The sequence below is a fragment of the Scyliorhinus torazame genome, unplaced genomic scaffold (assembly GCF_047496885.1).
Source record: "Scyliorhinus torazame isolate Kashiwa2021f unplaced genomic scaffold, sScyTor2.1 scaffold_394, whole genome shotgun sequence".
NCBI lineage: Eukaryota > Metazoa > Chordata > Chondrichthyes > Carcharhiniformes > Scyliorhinidae > Scyliorhinus > Scyliorhinus torazame.
Genome location: NW_027308121.1, coordinates 1 through 25,118, shown reverse-complemented (window position 1 = coordinate 25,118; position 25,118 = coordinate 1). Strand labels below are relative to the sequence as shown.

The window sequence follows — 25,118 nt, the reverse complement described above, 5'->3', positions numbered from 1 at the left end:
GTACAGCACGGGGATAGATACAGAGTAAAGCTCCCTCTACACTGTCCCCATCAAACACTCCCAGGACAGGTACAGTACGGGGATAGATACAGAGTAAAGCTCCCTCTACACTGTCCCCATCAAACACTCCCAGGACAGGTACAGCACGGGGTTAGATACAGAGTCAAGCTCCCTCTACACTGTCCTCATCAAACACTCCCAGGACAGGTACAGCACGGGGTTAGATACAGAGTAAAGCTCCCTCTACACTGTCCCCATCAAACAGTCCCAGGACAGGTACAGCATGGGGTTAGACACAGAGTAAAGCTCCCTCTACACTGTCCCCATCAACCACTCCCAGGACAGGTACAGCACGGGGTTAGATACAGAGTAATGCTCCCTCTACACAATCCCCATCCATCACTCCCAGAACAGGTACAGCACGGCGTTAGATACAGAGGAAAGCTCCCTCGACACTGTCCCCATCAAACACTCCGAGGACAGGTACAGCACGGGGTTAGATACAGAGTAAAGCTCCCTCTACACTGTCCCCATCAAACACTCCCAGGACAGTTACAGCATGGGGTTAGACACAGAGTAAAGCTCCCTCTACACTGTCCCCTCAAACACTCGCAGGACAGGTACAGCACTGGGTTAGATACAGAGTAAAGCTCCCTCTACACTGTCCCCATCAAACACTCCCAGGACAGGTACAGCACGAGGTTAGATACAGAGTAAAGCTCCCTCTACACTGTCCCCATCAAACACTCCCAGGACAGGTACAGCACGGGGTTAGATACAGAGTAAAGCTCCCTCTACACTGTCCCCATCCAACACTCCCAGGGCAGGTACAGCACGGGGTTAGATACAGAGTAAAGCTTCCTCGACACTGTCCCCATCAAACACTCCCAGGACAGGTACAGGACGGGGTTAGATACAGAGTAAAGGTCCCTCTACACTGTCCCCATCAAACACTCCCAGGACAGTTACAGCATGGGGTTAGATACAGAGTAAAGCTCCCTCTCCACTGTCCCCATCAAACAGTCCCAGGACAGGTACAGCATGGGGTTAGACACAGAGTAAAGCTCCCTCTACACTGTCCCCATCAACCACTCCCAGGACAGGTACAGCACGGGGTTAGATACAGAGTAATGCTCCCTCTACACAATCCCCATCCATCACTCCCAGAACAGGTACAGCACGGCGTTAGATACAGAGTAAAGCTCCCTCGACACTGTCCCCATCAAACACTCCGAGGACAGGTACAGCACGGGGTTAGATACAGAGTAAAGCTCCCTCTACACTGTCCCCATCAAACACTCCCAGGACAGTTACAGCATGGGGTTAGACACAGAGTAAAGCTCCCTCTACACTGTCCCCATCAAACACTCCCAGGACAGGTATAGCACGGGGTTAGATACAGAGTAAAGCTCCCTCTACGCTGTCCCCATCAAACACTCCAAGGACAGGTACAGCACGGGGTTAGATACAGAGTAAAGCTCCCTCTACACTGTCCCCATCAAACACTCCCAGGACAGGTACAGCACGGGGTTAGATACAGAGTAAAGTTCCCTCTACACTGTCCCCATCAAACACTCCCAGGGCAGGTACAGCACAGGGTTAGATACAGAGTAAAGCTCCCTCTACACTGTCCCCATCAAACACTCCGAGGACAGGTACTGCACGGGGTTAGATACGGAGTAAAGCTCCCTCTACACTGTCCCCATCAAACACTCCCAGGACAGGTAGAGCATGGGGTTAGATACAGAGTAAAGCTCCCTCTACACTGTCCCCATCAATCACTCCCAGGACAGGTACAGCACGGGGATAGATACAGAGTAAAGCTCCCTCTACACTGTCCCCATCAAACACTCCCAGGACAGGTACAGCACGGGGATAGATACAGAGTAAAGCTCCCTCTACACTGTCCCCATCAAACACTCCCAGGACAGGTACAGCACGGGGTTAGATACAGAGTCAAGCTCCCTCTACACTGTCCTCATCAAACACTCCCAGGACAGGTACAGCACGGGGTTAGATACAGAGTAAAGCTCCCTCTACACTGTCCCCATCAAACACTCCCAAGACAGGTACAGCACGGGGTTAGATACAGAGTAAAGCTCCCTCTACACTGTCCCCATCAAACACGCCCAGGACAGGTACAGCACGGTGTTAGATACAGAGTAAAGCTCCCTCTACACTGTCCCCATCAAACACTCCCAAGACAGGTACAGCTCGGGGTTAGATACAGAGTAAAGCTCCCTCTACACTGTCCCCATCAAACACGCCCAGGACAGGTACAGCACGGGGTTAGATACAGAGGAAAGCTCCCTCTAAACTGTCCCCATCAAACACTCCCAGGACAGGTACAGCACGGGGTTAGGTACAGAGTAAAGCTCCCTCTACACTGTCCCCATCAAACACTCCCAGGACAGGTACAGCACGGGGTTAGATACAGAGTAAAGCTCCCTCTACACTGTCCCCATCAAACACTCACAGGGCAGGTACAGCACGGCGTTAGATACAGAGTAAAGCTCCCTCGGCACTGTCCCCATCAAACACTCCCAGGAAAGGTACAGCACGGGGTTAGATACAGAGTAAAGCTCCCTCTGCACTGTCCCCATCAAACACTCCCAGGACAGTTACAGCATGGGGTTAGATACAGAGTAAAGCTCCCTCTACACTGTCCCCATCAAACAGTCCCAGGACAGGTCCAGCACGGGGTTAGATACAGAGTAAAGCTCCCTCTACACTGTCCCCATCAACCACTCCCAGGACAGGTACAGCACGGGGTTCGATACAGAGTAAAGCTCCCTCTACACTGTCCCCATCAACCACTCCCAGGGCAGGTACAGCACGGCGTTAGATACAGAGTCAAGCTCCCTCGGCACTGTCCCCATCAAACACTCCCAGGACAGTTACAGCACGGGGTTAGATACAGAGTAAAGCTCCCTCTGCACTGTCCCCATCAAACAGTCCCAGGACAGGTACAGCATGGGGTTAGACACAGAGTAAAGCTCCCTCTACACTGTCCCCATCAACCACTCCCAGGACAGGTACAGCACGGGGTTCGATACAGAGTAAAGCTCCCTCTACACTGTCCCCATCAAACACTCCCAAGACAGGTACAGCTCGGGGTTAGATACAGAGTAAAGCTCCCTCTACACTGTCCCCATCAAACACGCCCAGGACAGGTACAGCACGGGGTTAGATACAGAGGAAAGCTCCCTCTAAACTGTCCCCATCAAACACTCCCAGGACAGGTACAGCACGGGGTTAGGTACAGAGTAAAGCTCCCTCTACACTGTCCCCATCAAACACTCCCAGGACAGGTACAGCACGGGGTTAGATACAGAGTAAAGCTCCCTCTACACTGTCCCCATCAAACACTCACAGGGCAGGTACAGCACGGCGTTAGATACAGAGTAAAGCTCCCTCGGCACTGTCCCCATCAAACACTCCCAGGAAAGGTACAGCACGGGGTTAGATACAGAGTAAAGCTCCCTCTGCACTGTCCCCATCAAACACTCCCAGGACAGTTACAGCATGGGGTTAGATACAGAGTAAAGCTCCCTCTACACTGTCCCCATCAAACAGTCCCAGGACAGGTACAGCACGGGGTTAGATACAGAGTAAAGCTCCCTCTACACTGTCCCCATCAAACACTCACAGGACAGGTACAGCACGGGGTTCGATACAGAGTAAAGCTCCCTCTACACTGTCCCCATCAACCACTCCCAGGACAGGTACAGCACGGGGTTCGATACAGAGGAAAGCTCCCTCGACACTGTCCCCATCAAACACTCCGAGGACAGGTACAGCACGGGGTTAGATACAGAGTAAAGCTCCCTCTACACTGTCCCCATCAAACACTCCCAGGACAGTTACAGCATGGGGTTAGACACAGAGTAAAGCTCCCTCTACACTGTCCCCTCAAACACTCGCAGGACAGGTACAGCACTGGGTTAGATACAGAGTAAAGCTCCCTCTACACTGTCCCCATCAAACACTCCCAGGACAGGTACAGCACGAGGTTAGATACAGAGTAAAGCTCCCTCTACACTGTCCCCATCAAACACTCCCAGGACAGGTACAGCACGGGGTTAGATACAGAGTAAAGCTCCCTCTACACTGTCCCCATCCAACACTCCCAGGGCAGGTACAGCACGGGGTTAGATACAGAGTAAAGCTTCCTCGACACTGTCCCCATCAAACACTCCCAGGACAGGTACAGGACGGGGTTAGATACAGAGTAAAGGTCCCTCTACACTGTCCCCATCAAACACTCCCAGGACAGTTACAGCATGGGGTTAGATACAGAGTAAAGCTCCCTCTCCACTGTCCCCATCAAACAGTCCCAGGACAGGTACAGCATGGGGTTAGACACAGAGTAAAGCTCCCTCTACACTGTCCCCATCAACCACTCCCAGGACAGGTACAGCACGGGGTTAGATACAGAGTAATGCTCCCTCTACACAATCCCCATCCATCACTCCCAGAACAGGTACAGCACGGCGTTAGATACAGAGTAAAGCTCCCTCGACACTGTCCCCATCAAACACTCCGAGGACAGGTACAGCACGGGGTTAGATACAGAGTAAAGCTCCCTCTACACTGTCCCCATCAAACACTCCCAGGACAGTTACAGCATGGGGTTAGACACAGAGTAAAGCTCCCTCTACACTGTCCCCATCAAACACTCCCAGGACAGGTATAGCACGGGGTTAGATACAGAGTAAAGCTCCCTCTACACTGTCCCCATCAAACACTCCAAGGACAGGTACAGCACGGGGTTAGATACAGAGTAAAGCTCCCTCTACACTGTCCCCATCAAACACTCCCAGGACAGGTACAGCACGGGGTTAGATACAGAGTAAAGTTCCCTCTACACTGTCCCCATCAAACACTCCCAGGGCAGGTACAGCACAGGGTTAGATACAGAGTAAAGCTCCCTCTACACTGTCCCCATCAAACACTCCGAGGACAGGTACTGCACGGGGTTAGATACGGAGTAAAGCTCCCTCTACACTGTCCCCATCAAACACTCCCAGGACAGGTAGAGCATGGGGTTAGATACAGAGTAAAGCTCCCTCTACACTGTCCCCATCAATCACTCCCAGGACAGGTACAGCACGGGGATAGATACAGAGTAAAGCTCCCTCTACACTGTCCCCATCAAACACTCCCAGGACAGGTACAGCACGGGGATAGATACAGACTAAAACTCCCTCTACACTGTCCCCATCAAACACTCCCAGGACAGGTACAGCACGGGGTTAGATACAGAGTCAAGCTCCCTCTACACTGTCCTCATCAAGCACTCCCAGGACAGGTACAGCACGGGGTTAGATACAGAGTAAAGCTCCCTCTACACTGTCCCCATCAAACACTCCCAAGACAGGTACAGCACGGGGTTAGATACAGAGTAAAGCTCCCTCTACACTGTCCCCATCAAACACGCCCAGGACAGGTACAGCACGGTGTTAGATACAGAGTAAAGCTCCCTCTACACTGTCCCCATCAAACACTCCCAAGACAGGTACAGCTCGGGGTTAGATACAGAGTAAAGCTCCCTCTACACTGTCCCCATCAAACACGCCCAGGACAGGTACAGCACGGGGTTAGATACAGAGGAAAGCTCCCTCTAAACTGTCCCCATCAAACACTCCCAGGACAGGTACAGCACGGGGTTAGGTACAGAGTAAAGCTCCCTCTACACTGTCCCCATCAAACACTCCCAGGACAGGTACAGCACGGGGTTAGATACAGAGTAAAGCTCCCTCTACACTGTCCCCATCAAACACTCACAGGGCAGGTACAGCACGGCGTTAGATACAGAGTAAAGCTCCCTCGGCACTGTCCCCATCAAACACTCCCAGGAAAGGTACAGCACGGGGTTAGATACAGAGTAAAGCTCCCTCTGCACTGTCCCCATCAAACACTCCCAGGACAGTTACAGCATGGGGTTAGATACAGAGTAAAGCTCCCTCTACACTGTCCCCATCAAACAGTCCCAGGACAGGTCCAGCACGGGGTTAGATACAGAGTAAAGCTCCCTCTACACTGTCCCCATCAACCACTCCCAGGACAGGTACAGCACGGGGTTCGATACAGAGTAAAGCTCCCTCTACACTGTCCCCATCAACCACTCCCAGGGCAGGTACAGCACGGCGTTAGATACAGAGTCAAGCTCCCTCGGCACTGTCCCCATCAAACACTCCCAGGACAGTTACAGCACGGGGTTAGATACAGAGTAAAGCTCCCTCTGCACTGTCCCCATCAAACAGTCCCAGGACAGGTACAGCATGGGGTTAGACACAGAGTAAAGCTCCCTCTACACTGTCCCCATCAACCACTCCCAGGACAGGTACAGCACGGGGTTCGATACAGAGTAAAGCTCCCTCTACACTGTCCCCATCAAACACTCCCAAGACAGGTACAGCTCGGGGTTAGATACAGAGTAAAGCTCCCTCTACACTGTCCCCATCAAACACGCCCAGGACAGGTACAGCACGGGGTTAGATACAGAGGAAAGCTCCCTCTAAACTGTCCCCATCAAACACTCCCAGGACAGGTACAGCACGGGGTTAGGTACAGAGTAAAGATCCCTCTACACTGTCCCCATCAAACACTCCCAGGACAGGTACAGCACGGGGTTAGATACAGAGTAAAGCTCCCTCTACACTGTCCCCATCAAACACTCACAGGGCAGGTACAGCACGGCGTTAGATACAGAGTAAAGCTCCCTCGGCACTGTCCCCATCAAACACTCCCAGGAAAGGTACAGCACGGGGTTAGATACAGAGTAAAGCTCCCTCTGCACTGTCCCCATCAAACACTCCCAGGACAGTTACAGCATGGGGTTAGATACAGAGTAAAGCTCCCTCTACACTGTCCCCATCAAACAGTCCCAGGACAGGTACAGCACGGGGTTAGATACAGAGTAAAGCTCCCTCTACACTGTCCCCATCAAACACTCACAGGACAGGTACAGCACGGGGTTCGATACAGAGTAAAGCTCCCTCTACACTGTCCCCATCAACCACTCCCAGGACAGGTACAGCACGGGGTTCGATACAGAGTAAAGCTCCCTCTACACTGTCCCCATCAAACACTCACAGGGCAGGTACAGCACAGGGTTAGATACAGAGTCAAGCTCCCTCGGCACTGTCCCCATCAAACACTCCCAGGACAGTTACAGCACGGGGTTAGATACAGAGTAAAGCTCCCTCTGCACTGTCCCCATCAAACAGTCCCAGGACAGGTACAGCATGGGGTTAGACACAGAGTAAAGCTCCCTCTACACTGTCCCCATCAACCACTCCCAGGACAGGTACAGCACGGGGTTCGATACAGAGTAAAGCTCCCTCTACACTGTCCCCATCAAACACTCCCAGGACAGGTACAGCACGGGGTTAGATACAGAGTAAAGCTCCCTCTACACTGTCCCCATCAAACACTCCCAGGACAGGTACAGCACAGGGTTAGGTACAGAGTAAAGCTCCCTCGACACTGTCCCCATCAAACACTCCCAGGACAGGTACAGCACGGGGTTAGATCCAGAGTAAAGCTCCCTCTACACTGTCCCCATCCATCATTCCCAGGACAGGTACAGCACGGCGTTAGATACAGAGTAAAGCTCCCTCGACACTGTCCCCATCAAACACTCCGAGGACAGGTACAGCACGGGGTTAGATTCAGAGTCAAGCTCCCTCTACACTGTCCCCATCAAACACTCCCAGGACAGTTACAGCATGGGGTTAGACACAGAGTAAAGCTCCCTCTACACTGTCCCCATCAAACACTCCCAGGACAGGTATAGCACGGGGTTAGATACAGAGTAAAGCTCCCTCTACACTGTCCCCATCAAACACTCCAAGGACAGGTACAGCACGGGGTTAGATACAGAGTAAAGCTCCCTCTACACTGTCCCCATCAAACACTCCGAGGACAGGTACAGCACGGGGTTAGATATAGAGTAAAGATCCCTCTACACTGTCCCCATCAAACACTCCGAGGACAGGTACAGCACGGGGTTAGATACAGAGTAAAGCTCCCTCGACACTGTCCCCATCAAACACACCCAGGACAGGTACAACATGGGGTTAGATACAGAGTAAAGCTCCCTCTACACTGTCCCCATCAAACACTCCCAGGACAGGTACAGCACGGGGTTAGATACAGAGTAAAGCTCCCTCTACACTGTCCCCATCAAACACTCCCAGGGCAGGTACAGCACGGGGTTAGATACAGAGTAAAGCTCCCTCTACACTGTCCCCATCAAACACTCCCAGGGCAGGTACAGCACGGGGTTAGATACAGAGTAAAGCTCCCTCTACACTGTCCCCATCAAACACTCCGAGGACAGGTACAGCACGGGGTTAGATACAGAGTAAAGCTCCCTCTACACTGTCCCCATCAAACACTCCCAGGGCAGGTACAGCACGGGGTTAGATACAGAGTAAAGCTCCCTCGACAATGTCCCCATCAAACACTCCCAGGACAGGTACAGCATGGGGTTAGATACAGAGTAAAGCTCCCTCTACACTGTCCCCATCAAACACTCCGAGGACAGGTACAGCACGGGGTTAGATATAGAGTAAAGATCCCGCTACACTGTCCCCATCAAACACTCCGAGGACAGGTACAGCACGGGGTTAGATACAGAGTAAAGCTCCCTCTACACTGTCCCCATCAAACACTCCCAGGGCAGGTACAGCACGGGGTTAGATACAGAGTAAAGCTCCCTCTACACTGTCCCCATCAAACACTCCCAGGACAGGTACTGCACGGGGTTAGATACGGAGTAAAGCTCCCTCTACACTGTCCCCATCAAACACTCCCAGGACAGGTAGAGCATGGGGTTAGATACAGAGTAAAGCTCCCTCTACACTGTCCCCATCAATCACTCCCAGGACAGGTACAGCACGGGGTTAGATACAGAGTCAAGCTCCCTCTACACTGTCCCCATCAAACACTCCCAGGACAGTTACAGCATGGGGTTAGACATAGAGTAAAGCTCCCTCGACACTGTCCCCATCAAACACTCCCAGGACAGGTATAGCACGGGGTTAGATACAGAGTAAAGCTCCCTCTACACTGTCCCCATCAAACACTCCAAGGACAGGTACAGCACGGGGTTAGATACAGAGTAAAGCTCCCTCTACACTGTCCCCATCAAACACTCCGAGGACAGGTACAGCACGGGGTTAGATATAGAGTAAAGATCCCTCTACACTGTCCCCATCAAACACTCCGAGGACAGGTACAGCACGGGGTTAGATACAGAGTAAAGCTCCCTCGACACTGTCCCCATCAAACACACCCAGGACAGGTACAACATGGGGTTAGATACAGAGTAAAGCTCCCTCTACACTGTCCCCATCAAACACTCCCAGGACAGGTACAGCACGGGGTTAGATACAGAGTAAAGCTCCCTCTACACTGTCCCCATCAAACACTCCCAGGGCAGGTACAGCACGGGGTTAGATACAGAGTAAAGCTCCCTCTACACTGTCCCCATCAAACACTCCCAGGGCAGGTACAGCACGGGGTTAGATACAGAGTAAAGCTCCCTCTACACTGTCCCCATCAAACACTCCGAGGACAGGTACAGCACGGGGTTAGATACAGAGTAAAGCTCCCTCTACACTGTCCCCATCAAACACTCCCAGGGCAGGTACAGCACGGGGTTAGATACAGAGTAAAGCTCCCTCGACAATGTCCCCATCAAACACTCCCAGGACAGGTACAGCATGGGGTTAGATACAGAGTAAAGCTCCCTCTACACTGTCCCCATCAAACACTCCGAGGACAGGTACAGCACGGGGTTAGATATAGAGTAAAGATCCCGCTACACTGTCCCCATCAAACACTCCGAGGACAGGTACAGCACGGGGTTAGATACAGAGTAAAGCTCCCTCTACACTGTCCCCATCAAACACTCCCAGGGCAGGTACAGCACGGGGTTAGATACAGAGTAAAGCTCCCTCTACACTGTCCCCATCAAACACTCCCAGGACAGGTACTGCACGGGGTTAGATACGGAGTAAAGCTCCCTCTACACTGTCCCCATCAAACACTCCCAGGACAGGTAGAGCATGGGGTTAGATACAGAGTAAAGCTCCCTCTACACTGTCCCCATCAATCACTCCCAGGACAGGTACAGCACGGGGATAGATACAGAGTAAAGCTCCCTCTACACTGTCCCCATCAAACACTCCCAGGACAGGTACAGCACGGGGTTAGATACAGAGTAAAGCTCCCTCTACACTGTCCTCATCAAACACTCCCAGGACAGGTACAGCACGGGGTTAGATACAGAGTACAGCTCCCTCTACACTGTCCCCATCAAACACTCCCAAGACAGGTACAGCACGGGGTTCGATACAGAGTAAAGCTCCCTCTACACTGTCCCCATCAAACACGCCCAGGACAGGTACAGCACGGTGTTAGATACAGAGTAAAGCTCCCTCTACACTGTCCCCATCAAACACTCCCAAGACAGGTACAGCTCGGGGTTAGATACAGAGTAAAGCGCCCTCTACACTGTCCCCATCAAACACGCCCAGGACAGGTACAGCACGGGGTTAGATGCAGAGGAAAGCTCCCTCTAAACTGTCCCCATCTAACACTCCCAGGACAGGTACAGCACGGGGTTAGGTACAGAGTAAAGCTCCCTCTACACTGTCCCCATCAAACACTCCCAGGACTGGTACAGGACGGGGTTAGATACAGAGTAAAGGTCCCTCTACACTGTCCCCATCAAACACTCCCAGGACAGTTACAGCATGGGGTTAGATACAGAGTAAAGCTCCCTCTACACTGTCCCCATCAAACAGTCCCAGGACAGGTACAGCATGGGGTTAGACACAGAGTAAAGCTCCCTCAACACTGTCCCCTCAAACACTCGCAGGACAGGTACAGCACGGGGTTAGATACAGAGTAAAGCTCCCTCTACACTGTCCCCATCAAACCCTCCCAGGACAGGTACAGGACGGGGTTAGATACAGAGTAAAGGTCCCTCTACACTGTCCCCATCAAACACTCCCAGGACAGTTACAGCATGGGGTTAGATACAGAGTAAAGCTCCCTCTCCACTGTCCCCATCAAACAGTCCCAGGACAGGTACAGCATGGGGTTAGACACAGAGTAAAGCTCCCTCTACACTGTCCCCATCAACCACTCCCAGGACAGGTACAGCACGGGGTTAGATACAGAGTAATGCTCCCTCTACACAATCCCCATCCATCACTCCCAGAACAGGTACAGCACGGCGTTAGATACAGAGGAAAGCTCCCTCGACACTGTCCCCATCAAACACTCCGAGGACAGGTACAGCACGGGGTTAGATACAGAGTAAAGCTCCCTCTACACTGTCCCCATCAAACACTCCCAGGACAGTTACAGCATGGGGTTAGACACAGAGTAAAGCTCCCTCTACACTGTCCCCTCAAACACTCGCAGGACAGGTACAGCACGGGGTTAGATACAGAGTAACGCTCCCTCTACACTGTCCCCATCAAACACTCCCAGGACAGGTACAGCACGAGGTTAGATACAGAGTAAAGCTCCCTCTACACTGTCCCCATCAAACACTCCCAGGACAGGTACAGCACGGGGTTAGATACAGAGTAAAGCTCCCTCTACACTGTCCCCATCCAACACTCCCAGGGCAGGTACAGCACGGGGTTAGATACAGAGTAAAGCTTCCTCGACACTGTCCCCATCAAACACTCCCAGGACAGGTACAGGACGGGGTTAGATACAGAGTAAAGGTCCCTCTACACTGTCCCCATCAAACACTCCCAGGACAGTTACAGCATGGGGTTAGATACAGAGTAAAGCTCCCTCTCCACTGTCCCCATCAAACAGTCCCAGGACAGGTACAGCATGGGGTTAGACACAGAGTAAAGCTCCCTCTACACTGTCCCCATCAACCACTCCCAGGACAGGTACAGCACGGGGTCAGATACAGAGTAATGCTCCCTCTACACAATCCCCATCCATCACTCCCAGAACAGGTACAGCACGGCGTTAGATACAGAGTAAAGCTCCCTCGACACTGTCCCCATCAAACACTCCGAGGACAGGTACAGCACGGGGTTAGATACAGAGTAAAGCTCCCTCTACACTGTCCCCATCAAACACTCCCAGGACAGTTACAGCATGGGGTTAGACACAGAGTAAAGCTCCCTCTACACTGTCCCCATCAAACACTCCCAGGACAGGTATAGCACGGGGTTAGATACAGAGTAAAGCTCCCTCTACACTGTCCCCATCAAACACTCCAAGGACAGGTACAGCACGGGGTTAGATACAGAGTAAAGCTCCCTCTACACTGTCCCCATCAAACAGTCCCAGGACAGTTACAGCATGGGGTTAGATACAGAGTAAAGCTCCCTCTACACTGTCCCCATCAAACACTCCCAGGACAGGTACAGCACGGGGTTAGATACAGAGTAAAGCTCCCCTACACTGTCCCCATCAAACACTCCCAGGACAGGTACAGCACGGGGTTAGATACAGAGTAAAGCTCCCTCGACACTGTCCCCATCAAACACACCCAGGACAGGTACAACATGGGGTTAGATACAGAGTAAAGCTCCCTCTACACTGTCCCCATCAAACACTCCCAGGACAGGTACAGCACGGGGTTAGATACAGAGTAAAGCTCCCTCTGCACTGTCCCCATCAAACACTCCCAGGGCAGGTACAGCACGGGGTTAGATACAGAGTAAAGCTCCCTCTACACTGTCCCCATCAAACACTCCCAGGGCAGGTACAGCACGGGGTTAGATACAGAGTAAAGCTCCCTCTACACTGTCCCCATCTAACACTCCCAGGACAGGTACAGCACGGGGTTAGATACAGAGTAAAGCTCCCTCTACACTGTCCCCATCAATCACTCCCAGGACAGGTACAGCACGGGGATAGATACAGAGTAAAGCTCCCTCTACACTGTCCCCATCAAACACTCCCAGGACAGGTACAGCACGGGGTTAGATACAGAGTAAAGCTCCCTCTACACTGTCCTCATCAAACACTCCCAGGACAGGTACAGCACGGGGTTAGATACAGAGTACAGCTCCCTCTACACTGTCCCCATCAAACACTCCCAAGACAGGTACAGCACGGGGTTCGATACAGAGTAAAGCTCCCTCTACACTGTCCCCATCAAACACGCCCAGGACAGGTACAGCACGGTGTTAGATACAGAGTAAAGCTCCCTCTACACTGTCCCCATCAAACACTCCCAAGACAGGTACAGCTCGGGGTTAGATACAGAGTAAAGCGCCCTCTACACTGTCCCCATCAAACACGCCCAGGACAGGTACAGCACGGGGTTAGATGCAGAGGAAAGCTCCCTCTAAACTGTCCCCATCTAACACTCCCAGGACAGGTACAGCACGGGGTTAGGTACAGAGTAAAGCTCCCTCTACACTGTCCCCATCAAACACTCCCAGGACTGGTACAGGACGGGGTTAGATACAGAGTAAAGGTCCCTCTACACTGTCCCCATCAAACACTCCCAGGACAGTTACAGCATGGGGTTAGATACAGAGTAAAGCTCCCTCTACACTGTCCCCATCAAACAGTCCCAGGACAGGTACAGCATGGGGTTAGACACAGAGTAAAGCTCCCTCAACACTGTCCCCTCAAACACTCGCAGGACAGGTACAGCACGGGGTTAGATACAGAGTAAAGCTCCCTCTACACTGTCCCCATCAAACCCTCCCAGGACAGGTACAGGACGGGGTTAGATACAGAGTAAAGGTCCCTCTACACTGTCCCCATCAAACACTCCCAGGACAGTTACAGCATGGGGTTAGATACAGAGTAAAGCTCCCTCTCCACTGTCCCCATCAAACAGTCCCAGGACAGGTACAGCATGGGGTTAGACACAGAGTAAAGCTCCCTCTACACTGTCCCCATCAACCACTCCCAGGACAGGTACAGCACGGGGTTAGATACAGAGTAATGCTCCCTCTACACAATCCCCATCCATCACTCCCAGAACAGGTACAGCACGGCGTTAGATACAGAGGAAAGCTCCCTCGACACTGTCCCCATCAAACACTCCGAGGACAGGTACAGCACGGGGTTAGATACAGAGTAAAGCTCCCTCTACACTGTCCCCATCAAACACTCCCAGGACAGTTACAGCATGGGGTTAGACACAGAGTAAAGCTCCCTCTACACTGTCCCCTCAAACACTCGCAGGACAGGTACAGCACGGGGTTAGATACAGAGTAAAGCTCCCTCTACACTGTCCCCATCAAACACTCCCAGGACAGGTACAGCACGAGGTTAGATACAGAGTAAAGCTCCCTCTACACTGTCCCCATCAAACACTCCCAGGACAGGTACAGCACGGGGTTAGATACAGAGTAAAGCTCCCTCTACACTGTCCCCATCCAACACTCCCAGGGCAGGTACAGCACGGGGTTAGATACAGAGTAAAGCTTCCTCGACACTGTCCCCATCAAACACTCCCAGGACAGGTACAGGACGGGGTTAGATACAGAGTAAAGGTCCCTCTACACTGTCCCCATCAAACACTCCCAGGACAGTTACAGCATGGGGTTAGATACAGAGTAAAGCTCCCTCTCCACTGTCCCCATCAAACAGTCCCAGGACAGGTACAGCATGGGGTTAGACACAGAGTAAAGCTCCCTCTACACTGTCCCCATCAACCACTCCCAGGACAGGTACAGCACGGGGTCAGATACAGAGTAATGCTCCCTCTACACAATCCCCATCCATCACTCCCAGAACAGGTACAGCACGGCGTTAGATACAGAGTAAAGCTCCCTCGACACTGTCCCCATCAAACACTCCGAGGACAGGTACAGCACGGGGTTAGATACAGAGTAAAGCTCCCTCTACACTGTCCCCATCAAACACTCCCAGGACAGTTACAGCATGGGGTTAGACACAGAGTAAAGCTCCCTCTACACTGTCCCCATCAAACACTCCCAGGACAGGTATAGCACGGGGTTAGATACAGAGTAAAGCTCCCTCTACACTGTCCCCATCAAACACTCCAAGGACAGGTACAGCACGGGGTTAGATACAGAGTAAAGCTCCCTCTACACTGTCCCCATCAAACAGTCCCAGGACAGTTACAGCATGGGGTTAGATACAGAGTAAAGCTCCCTCTACACTGTCCCCATCAAACACTCCCAGGACAGGTACAGCACGGGGTTAGATACAGAGTAAAGCTCCCCTACACTGTCCCCATCAAACACTCCCAGGACAGGTACAGCACGGGGTTAGATACAGAGTAAAGCTCCCTCGACACTGTCCCCATCAAACACACCCAGGACAGGTACAACATGGGGTTAGATACAGAGTAAAGCTCCCTCTACACTGTCCCCATCAAACACTCCCAGGACAGGTACAGCACGGGGTTAGATACAGAGTAAAGCTCCCTCTGCACTGTCCCCATCAAACACTCCCAGGGCAGGTAGAGCACGGGGTTAGATACAGAGTAAAGCTCCCTCTACACTGTCCCCATCAAACACTCCCAGGGCAGGTACAGCACGGGGTTAGATACAGAGTAAAGCTCCCTCTACACTGTCCCCATCTAACACTCCCAGGACAGGTACAGCACGGGGTTAGATACAGAGTAAAGCTCCGTCTACACTGTCCCCATCAAACACTCCCAGGGCAGGTACAGCACGGGGTTAGATACAGAGTAAAGCTCCCTCGACCATGTCCCCATCAAACACTCCCAGGACAGGTACAGCACGGGGTTAGATACAGAGTAAAGCTCCGTCTACACTGTCCCCATCAAACACTCCCAGGGCAGGTACAGCACCGGGTTAGATACAGAGTAAAGCTCCCTCTACACTTTCCCCATCTAACACTCCCAGGACAGGTACAGCACGGGGTTAGATACAGAGTAAAGCTCCCTCTACACTGTCTCCATCAAACACTCCCAGGACAGGTACAGCATGGGGTTAGATACAGAGTAAAGCTCCCTCTACACTGTCCCCATCAAACACTCGGAGGACAGGTACAGCATGGGGTTAGATACAGAGTAAAGCTCCCTCTACACTGTCCCCATCAAACACTCCCAGGACATGTACAGCACGGGGTTAGATACAGAGTAAAGCTCCCTCTACACTGTCCCCATCAAACACTCCCAGGACATGTACAGCACGGGGTTAGATACAGAGTAAAGCTCCCTCTACACTGTCCCCATCTAACACTCCCAGGACAGGTACAGCACGGGGTTAGATACAGAGTAAAGCTCCGTCTACACTGTCCCCATCAAACACTCCCAGGGCAGGTACAGCACGGGGTTAGATACAGAGTAAAGCTCCCTCGACCATGTCCCCATCAAACACTCCCAGGACAGGTACAGCACGGGGTTAGATACAGAGTAAAGCTCCGTCTACACTGTCCCCATCAAACACTCCCAGGGCAGGTACAGCACCGGGTTAGATACAGAGTAAAGCTCCCTCTACACTTTCCCCATCTAACACTCCCAGGACAGGTACAGCACGGGGTTAGATACAGAGTAAAGCTCCCTCTACACTGTCTCCATCAAACACTCCCAGGACAGGTACAGCATGGGGTTAGATACAGAGTAAAGCTCCCTCTACACTGTCCCCATCAAACACTCGGAGGACAGGTACAGCACGGGGTTAGATACAGAGTAAAGCTCCCTCTACACTGTCCCCATCAAACACTCCCAGGACATGTACAGCACGGGGTTAGATACAGAGTAAAGCTCCCTCTACACTGTCCCCATCAAACACTCCCAGGACAGGTACAGCACGGGGTTAGATACAGAGTAAAGCTCCCTCTACACTGTCCCCATCAAACACTCCCAGGACAGGAACAGCACGGGGTTAGATAGAGAGTAAAGCTCCCTCTACACTGTCCCCATCAAACACTCCGAGGACAGGTACAGCACGGGGTTAGATATAGAGTAAAGATCCCTCTACACTGTCCCCATCAAACACTCCGAGGACAGGTACAGCACGGGGTTAGATACAGAGTAAAGCTCCCTCGACACTGTCCCCATCAAACACACCCAGGACAGGTACAACATGGGGTTAGATACAGAGTAAAGCTCCCTCTACACTGTCCCCATCAAACACTCCCAGGACAGGTACAGCACGGGGTTAGATACAGAGTAAAGCTCCCTCTACACTGTCCCCATCAAACACTCCCAGGGCAGGTACAGCACGGGGTTAGATACAGAGTAAAGCTCCCTCTACACTGTCCCCATCAAACACTCCCAGGGCAGGTACAGCACGGGGTTAGATACAGAGTAAAGCTCCCTCTACACTGTCCCCATCAAACACTCCGAGGACAGGTACAGCACGGGGTTAGATACAGAGTAAAGCTCCCTCTACACTGTCCCCATCAAACACTCCCAGGGCAGGTACAGCACGGGGTTAGATACAGAGTAAAGCTCCCTCGACAATGTCCCCATCAAACACTCCCAGGACAGGTACAGCATGGGGTTAGATACAGAGTAAAGCTCCCTCTACACTGTCCCCATCAAACACTCCGAGGACAGGTACAGCACGGGGTTAGATATAGAGTAAAGATCCCGCTACACTGTCCCCATCAAACACTCCGAGGACAGGTACAGCACGGGGTTAGATACAGAGTAAAGCTCCCTCTACACTGTCCCCATCAAACACTCCCAGGGCAGGTACAGCACGGGGTTAGATACAGAGTAAAGCTCCCTCTACACTGTCCCCATCAAACACTCCCAGGACAGGTACTGCACGGGGTTAGATACGGAGTAAAGCTCCCTCTACACTGTCCCCATCAAACACTCCCAGGACAGGTAGAGCATGGGGTTAGATACAGAGTAAAGCTCCCTCTACACTGTCCCCATCAATCACTCCCAGGACAGGTACAGCACGGGGATAGATACAGAGTAAAGCTCCCTCTACACTGTCCCCATCAAACACTCCCAGGACAGGTACAGCACGGGGTTAGATACAGAGTAAAGCTCCCTCTACACTGTCCTCATCAAACACTCCCAGGACAGGTACAGCACGGGGTTAGATACAGAGTACAGCTCCCTCTACACTGTCCCCATCAAACACTCCCAAGACAGGTACAGCACGGGGTTCGATACAGAGTAAAGCTCCCTCTACACTGTCCCCATCAAACACGCCCAGGACAGGTACAGCACGGTGTTAGATACAGAGTAAAGCTCCCTCTACACTGTCCCCATCAAACACTCCCAAGACAGGTACAGCTCGGGGTTAGATACAGAGTAAAGCGCCCTCTCCACTGTCCCCATCAAACACGCCCAGGACAGGTACAGCACGGGGTTAGATGCAGAGGAAAGCTCCCTCTAAACTGTCCCCATCTAACACTCCCAGGACAGGTACAGCACGGGGTTAGGTACAGAGTAAAGCTCCCTCTACACTGTCCCCATCAAACACTCCCAGGACTGGTACAGGACGGGGTTAGATACAGAGTAAAGGTCCCTCTACACTGTCCCCATCAAACACTCCCAGGACAGTTACAGCATGGGGTTAGATACAGAGTAAAGCTCCCTCTACACTGTCCCCATCAAACAGTCCCAGGACAGGTACAGCATGGGGTTAGACACAGAGTAAAGCTCCCTCAACACTGTCCCCTCAAACACTCGCAGGACAGGTACAGCACGGGGTTAGATACAGAGTAAAGCTCCCTCTACACTGTCCCCATCAAACCCTCCCAGGACAGGTACAGGACGGGGTTAGATACAGAGTAAAGGTCCCTCTACACTGTCCCCATCAAACACTCCCAGGACAGGTACAGCATGGGGTTAGACACAGAGTAAAGCTCCCTCTACACTGTCCCCATCAACCACTCCCAGGACAGGTACAGCACGGGGTCAGATACAGAGTAATGCTCCCTCTACACAATCCCCATCCATCACTCCCAGAACAGGTACAGCACGGCGTTAGATACAGAGTAAAGCTCCCTCGACACTGTCCCCATCAAACACTCCGAGGACAGGTACAGCACGGGGTTAGATACAGAGTAAAGCTCCCTCTACACTGTCCCCATCAAACACTCCCAGGACAGTTACAGCATGGGGTTAGACACAGAGTAAAGCTCCCTCTACACTGTCCCCATCAAACACTCCCAGGACAGGTATAGCACGGGGTTAGATACAGAGTAAAGCTCCCTCTACACTGTCCCCATCAAACACTCCAAGGACAGGTACAGCACGGGGTTAGATACAGAGTAAAGCTCCCTCTACACTGTCCCCATCAAACAGTCCCAGGACAGTTACAGCATGGGGTTAGATACAGAGTAAAGCTCCCTCTACACTGTCCCCATCAAACACTCCCAGGACAGGTACAGCACGGGGTTAGATACAGAGTAAAGCTCCCCTACACTGTCCCCATCAAACACTCCCAGGACAGGTACAGCACGGGGTTAGATACAGAGTAAAGCTCCCTCGACACTGTCCCCATCAAACACACCCAGGACAGGTACAACATGGGGTTAGATACAGAGTAAAGCTCCCTCTACACTGTCCCCATCAAACACTCCCAGGACAGGTACAGCACGGGGTTAGATACAGAGTAAAGCTCCCTCTGCACTGTCCCCATCAAACACTCCCAGGGCAGGTACAGCACGGGGTTAGATACAGAGTAAAGCTCCCTCTACACTGTCCCCATCAAACACTCCCAGGGCAGGTACAGCACGGGGTTAGATACAGAGTAAAGCTCCCTCTACACTGTCCCCATCTAACACTCCCAGGACAGGTACAGCACGGGGTTAGATACAGAGTAAAGCTCCGTCTACACTGTCCCCATCAAACACTCCCAGGGCAGGTACAGCACGGGGTTAGATACAGAGTAAAGCTCCCTCGACCATGTCCCCATCAAACACTCCCAGGACAGGTACAGCATGGGGTTAGATACAGAGTAAAGCTCCCTCTACACTGTCCCCATCAAACACTCGGAGGACAGGTACAGCACGGGGTTAGATACAGAGTAAAGCTCCCTCTACACTGTCCCCATCAAACACTCCCAGGACATGTACAGCACGGGGTTAGATACAGAGTAAAGCTCCCTCTACACTGTCCCCATCAAACACTCCCAGGACATGTACAGCACGGGGTTAGATACAGAGTAAAGCTCCCTCTACACTGTCCCCATCAAACACTCCCAGGACAGGTACAGCACGGGGTTAGATACAGAGTAAAGCTCCCTCTACACTGTCCCCATCAAACACTCCGAGGACAGGTACAGCACGGGGTTAGATATAGAGTAAAGATCCCTCTACACTGTCCCCATCAAACACTCCGAGGACAGGTACAGCACGGGGTTAGATACAGAGTAAAGCTCCCTCGACACTGTCCCCATCAAACACACCCAGGACAGGTACAACATGGGGTTAGATACAGAGTAAAGCTCCCTCTACACTGTCCCCATCAAACACTCCCAGGACAGGTACAGCACGGGGTTAGATACAGAGTAAAGCTCCCTCTACACTGTCCCCATCAAACACTCCCAGGGCAGGTACAGCACGGGGTTAGATACAGAGTAAAGCTCCCTCTACACTGTCCCCATCAAACACTCCCAGGGCAGGTACAGCACGGGGTTAGATACAGAGTAAAGCTCCCTCTACACTGTCCCCATCAAACACTCCGAGGACAGGTACAGCACGGGGTTAGATACAGAGTAAAGCTCCCTCTACACTGTCCCCATCAAACACTCCCAGGGCAGGTACAGCACGGGGTTAGATACAGAGTAAAGCTCCCTCGACAATGTCCCCATCAAACACTCCCAGGACAGGTACAGCATGGGGTTAGATACAGAGTAAAGCTCCCTCTACACTGTCCCCATCAAACACTCCGAGGACAGGTACAGCACGGGGTTAGATATAGAGTAAAGATCCCGCTACACTGTCCCCATCAAACACTCCGAGGACAGGTACAGCACGGGGTTAGATACAGAGTAAAGCTCCCTCTACACTGTCCCCATCAAACACTCCCAGGGCAGGTACAGCACGGGGTTAGATACAGAGTAAAGCTCCCTCTACACTGTCCCCATCAAACACTCCCAGGACAGGTACTGCACGGGGTTAGATACGGAGTAAAGCTCCCTCTACACTGTCCCCATCAAACACTCCCAGGACAGGTAGAGCATGGGGTTAGATACAGAGTAAAGCTCCCTCTACACTGTCCCCATCAATCACTCCCAGGACAGGTACAGCACGGGGATAGATACAGAGTAAAGCTCCCTCTACACTGTCCCCATCAAACACTCCCAGGACAGGTACAGCACGGGGTTAGATACAGAGTAAAGCTCCCTCTACACTGTCCTCATCAAACACTCCCAGGACAGGTACAGCACGGGGTTAGATACAGAGTACAGCTCCCTCTACACTGTCCCCATCAAACACTCCCAAGACAGGTACAGCACGGGGTTCGATACAGAGTAAAGCTCCCTCTACACTGTCCCCATCAAACACGCCCAGGACAGGTACAGCACGGTGTTAGATACAGAGTAAAGCTCCCTCTACACTGTCCCCATCAAACACTCCCAAGACAGGTACAGCTCGGGGTTAGATACAGAGTAAAGCGCCCTCTCCACTGTCCCCATCAAACACGCCCAGGACAGGTACAGCACGGGGTTAGATGCAGAGGAAAGCTCCCTCTAAACTGTCCCCATCTAACACTCCCAGGACAGGTACAGCACGGGGTTAGGTACAGAGTAAAGCTCCCTCTACACTGTCCCCATCAAACACTCCCAGGACTGGTACAGGACGGGGTTAGATACAGAGTAAAGGTCCCTCTACACTGTCCCCATCAAACACTCCCAGGACAGTTACAGCATGGGGTTAGATACAGAGTAAAGCTCCCTCTACACTGTCCCCATCAAACAGTCCCAGGACAGGTACAGCATGGGGTTAGACACAGAGTAAAGCTCCCTCAACACTGTCCCCTCAAACACTCGCAGGACAGGTACAGCACGGGGTTAGATACAGAGTAAAGCTCCCTCTACACTGTCCCCATCAAACCCTCCCAGGACAGGTACAGGACGGGGTTAGATACAGAGTAAAGGTCCCTCTACACTGTCCCCATCAAACACTCCCAGGACAGGTACAGCATGGGGTTAGACACAGAGTAAAGCTCCCTCTACACTGTCCCCATCAACCACTCCCAGGACAGGTACAGCACGGGGTCAGATACAGAGTAATGCTCCCTCTACACAATCCCCATCCATCACTCCCAGAACAGGTACAGCACGGCGTTAGATACAGAGTAAAGCTCCCTCGACACTGTCCCCATCAAACACTCCGAGGACAGGTACAGCACGGGGTTAGATACAGAGTAAAGCTCCCTCTACACTGTCCCCATCAAACACTCCCAGGACAGTTACAGCATGGGGTTAGACACAGAGTAAAGCTCCCTCTACACTGTCCCCATCAAACACTCCCAGGACAGGTATAGCACGGGGTTAGATACAGAGTAAAGCTCCCTCTACACTGTCCCCATCAAACACTCCAAGGACAGGTACAGCACGGGGTTAGATACAGAGTAAAGCTCCCTCTACACTGTCCCCATCAAACAGTCCCAGGACAGTTACAGCATGGGGTTAGATACAGAGTAAAGCTCCCTCTACACTGTCCCCATCAAACACTCCCAGGACAGGTACAGCACGGGGTTAGATACAGAGTAAAGCTCCCCTACACTGTCCCCATCAAACACTCCCAGGACAGGTACAGCACGGGGTTAGATACAGAGTAAAGCTCCCTCGACACTGTCCCCATCAAACACACCCAGGACAGGTACAACATGGGGTTAGATACAGAGTAAAGCTCCCTCTACACTGTCCCCATCAAACACTCCCAGGACAGGTACAGCACGGGGTTAGATACAGAGTAAAGCTCCCTCTGCACTGTCCCCATCAAACACTCCCAGGGCAGGTACAGCACGGGGTTAGATACAGAGTAAAGCTCCCTCTACACTGTCCCCATCAAACACTCCCAGGGCAGGTACAGCACGGGGTTAGATACAGAGTAAAGCTCCCTCTACACTGTCCCCATCTAACACTCCCAGGACAGGTACAGCACGGGGTTAGATACAGAGTAAAGCTCCGTCTACACTGTCCCCATCAAACACTCCCAGGGCAGGTACAGCACGGGGTTAGATACAGAGTAAAGCTCCCTCGACCATGTCCCCATCAAACACTCCCAGGACAGGTACAGCACGGGGTTAGATACAGAGTAAAGCTCCGTCTACACTGTCCCCATCAAACACTCCCAGGGCAGGTACAGCACCGGGTTAGATACAGAGTAAAGCTCCCTCTACACTTTCCCCATCTAACACTCCCAGGACAGGTACAGCACGGGGTTAGATACAGAGTAAAGCTCCCTCTACACTGTCTCCATCAAACACTCCCAGGACAGGTACAGCATGGGGTTAGATACAGAGTAAAGCTCCCTCTACACTGTCCCCATCAAACACTCGGAGGACAGGTACAGCATGGGGTTAGATACAGAGTAAAGCTCCCTCTACACTGTCCCCATCAAACACTCCCAGGACATGTACAGCACGGGGTTAGATACAGAGTAAAGCTCCCTCTACACTGTCCCCATCAAACACTCCCAGGACATGTACAGCACGGGGTTAGATACAGAGTAAAGCTCCCTCTACACTGTCCCCATCTAACACTCCCAGGACAGGTACAGCACGGGGTTAGATACAGAGTAAAGCTCCGTCTACACTGTCCCCATCAAACACTCCCAGGGCAGGTACAGCACGGGGTTAGATACAGAGTAAAGCTCCCTCGACCATGTCCCCATCAAACACTCCCAGGACAGGTACAGCACGGGGTTAGATACAGAGTAAAGCTCCGTCTACACTGTCCCCATCAAACACTCCCAGGGCAGGTACAGCACCGGGTTAGATACAGAGTAAAGCTCCCTCTACACTTTCCCCATCTAACACTCCCAGGACAGGTACAGCACGGGGTTAGATACAGAGTAAAGCTCCCTCTACACTGTCCCCATCAAACACTCCCAGGACAGGTACAGCACGGGGTTAGATACAGAGTAAAGCTCCCTCTGCAGTGGAAGGCTTTTGTTAATAGTTCTCTCTCTCTCTCTCTCAGGACACACGTGAATATGAAGTTTCAATCTGAGGGTTGTCGCCTGATTTCAGTCACTCCTTGGCGAGAATTCCCAACGTGATTTCCTCCATCACTCCCTCCGACTGCAACCCTTCCCTCCTCACGGACTGTCCGGCTCCTCGCCCTGTCAACACTGGAGAGAGACACGTCAGTGTGTGTTACCCCCATCCGTGCCTCCGTCTCTCCCCCTCCCCCTCCCTCCGCCCCTCCCCCCACCCCTCCCTCCACCCCCCACCCCTCCCCCTCCCTCCATCCCTCCCCCTCCCCCTCCCCCGCCCCTCCCTCCCTCCATCTCTCCCCCACCCCTCCCTCTGCCCCCCCTCCATCCCTCCCTCCGCCCCTCCCTCCGCCCCCGCCATCCACCCCTCCCTCCACCCCTCCCCCTCCCCACCCCCTCCCTCCCCCTCCCCTCTCCGTCAATCCCTCCACCCCTCCGCACCCCTCCCTTCCCCAACACCTCCCTCCACCCATCCCTCCGTCTCTCCCCCACCCCCCTCCCTCCATCCCTCTGTTCCTCCCCCTCCCCATCCCTCCCCCCGCCCCTCAGGAAGCCCCCCCCAGCCTGCCCCTGCCAGCTGTGTGTGGGGCTGTTGGCAGGGCAGATAGGGTCCGCCTGTTCAGCCCCTCCCTCCCTCTCGTGGTGCCCCAGTGGGCGGGTCCCACCTGCTCAGTTATGGACCGACTCACACATCGTGCCAGGTTCAGGGGTCCACACACTGCCAATCCCGGTGTGACCCCCAACCCGGCCTCACTGAGTGCTCACAGGATTCTGCCCTCCTCCCTCTCTCTCTCTCTCTGTCTCTGACTCTCTCTCTCTCTCTCTCTGTCTCTCTCTCTGTCTCTCTCTCTCTCTGTCTCTCTCTCTCTGTCTCTCTCTGTCTCTCTCTGTCTCTCTCTCTCTGTCTCTCTCTCTGTCTCTCTCTCTCTCTCTCTCTGTCTCTCTCTCTGTCTCTCTCTCTCTCTGTCTCTCTCTGTCTCTCTCTGTCTCTCTGTCTCTCTCTGTCTCTCTCTCTCTGT

The 25,118-nt window shown here is 52.7% G+C and overlaps 1 long non-coding RNA gene across 1 annotated transcript in view; it reads left to right on the top strand.

Annotated features, from left to right (window-relative positions):
- LOC140406269 (uncharacterized) overlaps positions 1-24,276 on the top strand; it is a 188,406-nt gene extending 164,130 nt beyond the window's left edge. Inside the window, exon 3 of the long non-coding RNA XR_011939116.1 lies at positions 24,084-24,276. This is a non-coding gene — a long non-coding RNA (uncharacterized lncRNA). The remainder of the gene's footprint in view (positions 1-24,083) is intronic.
- The last annotated feature ends 842 nt before the right edge of the window (positions 24,277-25,118 follow it).